The 1,185-nt window shown below is 59.7% G+C and overlaps 1 protein-coding gene across 2 annotated transcripts in view; it reads left to right on the forward strand.

Annotated features, from left to right (window-relative positions):
- The window catches only part of LOC113218322 (uncharacterized), a 230,812-nt gene that overhangs the window by 35,621 nt on the left and 194,006 nt on the right, over positions 1-1,185 (forward strand). The window lies entirely within an intron of this gene.

Here is a 1,185-nt window from a genome sequence, read left to right on the forward strand (position 1 = left end):
CCCCGTGTCGCTGCTTAAGAGCAGCACTCTCTTCTCTCTTACCCGCCCCGCCCCGCGCCCCGTGTGGCCTTTACTGGTCTACTGAGCAAGATAAAGTAAATTACCGGCAGCTCAGGGCTCTCTCTCTCGCTGCTTTGGCCTCTTCGAAAGTGTCTCCGCCCCCCAACCCCTTCCACCCTTGCGTCCCCCGTGCGTCCCACCCGAGCATCAGTACCTGTGCCGGCGGCACGGGCGCACCCTTTAGGGCAAGCACCTTATACCAACCAGTGCAATGTGCACCACCACCAACAGCAGCAGCAACCACCACCACCCTCCTACCCTTACCCGACCCACCCCCCTCCCGGGTCGGCTCGCTCTGGCAGAAGGAAAGGAAAGGTGAGACCGAATAAACCAACCCCCTGGAGAGCGTCGGCGTGGCGGGCCGGAAAGGCTTTACTGGATTACTTCTGGCATACGTTTTCAAAGTTGTGTGCCCCCTCCCCACCTCTTTTCCACCCTCCATGTCCCGCAACGCCACGCCACTTCCGGGACCATCTCTTGTCAGATGCACAGTCTTAAGCGCTCTGTCCCCTCGGCGCCTGCCTTGACAGTTGCCAGGCACTGTTCAAAATGTGTCATTTTTAACCCTCCGTCTGGGATTATGCGCTTCAAAAGTCGAGTCCTCCTTGGTCGAGTCGCTGTCGGTTGGGCAGTGCAAATTTAGAATCCACTACACAGACATCCTACCGCTGCTCGTGCGAAACGAGGGAAAATTAAGTGTAAACAAACGTCTCTCTGGTAAAACCAAGCAGCGGCTAGGGACTTACAGTAGCAGCAGCAGGGTGGTAGTTGCTATGGGTTTTCCCCCTCACGGGCAGCTTGAAAAACCAAAACGAACAAAACGAAGACGGTTTGTTTATTTCACCGGCGTGAACACAATGCCGGCGGGGGCTGGCCGTGCTTGTTCCTGGCCGGCGCGCGGGGATGCAAGTCGCTCGGCTGCGGTGTGGTTTGCTGCTGCGGCGCTAGGCTCTGCCGGCTCTGCCGGCTCTGCCCGGGGCTGCTGCTGCTGCTGCCGTGCGGTTTACGGTTCGGACCAGCAGCGGCAGCCTGGCTGCCCCGCACGCGGTTGGACGGTTTTGGTCCCGGGCGCGGGGGTGAGAGGGTGAGGGGTGTACTAGTGATGGGGAAGGGAAAAGGGGGGGG

Source organism: Frankliniella occidentalis, unplaced genomic scaffold (assembly GCF_000697945.3).
Source record: "Frankliniella occidentalis isolate FOCC.00 unplaced genomic scaffold, Focc_3.1 Scaffold22, whole genome shotgun sequence".
Taxonomy (NCBI): Eukaryota; Metazoa; Arthropoda; class Insecta; order Thysanoptera; family Thripidae; genus Frankliniella; species Frankliniella occidentalis.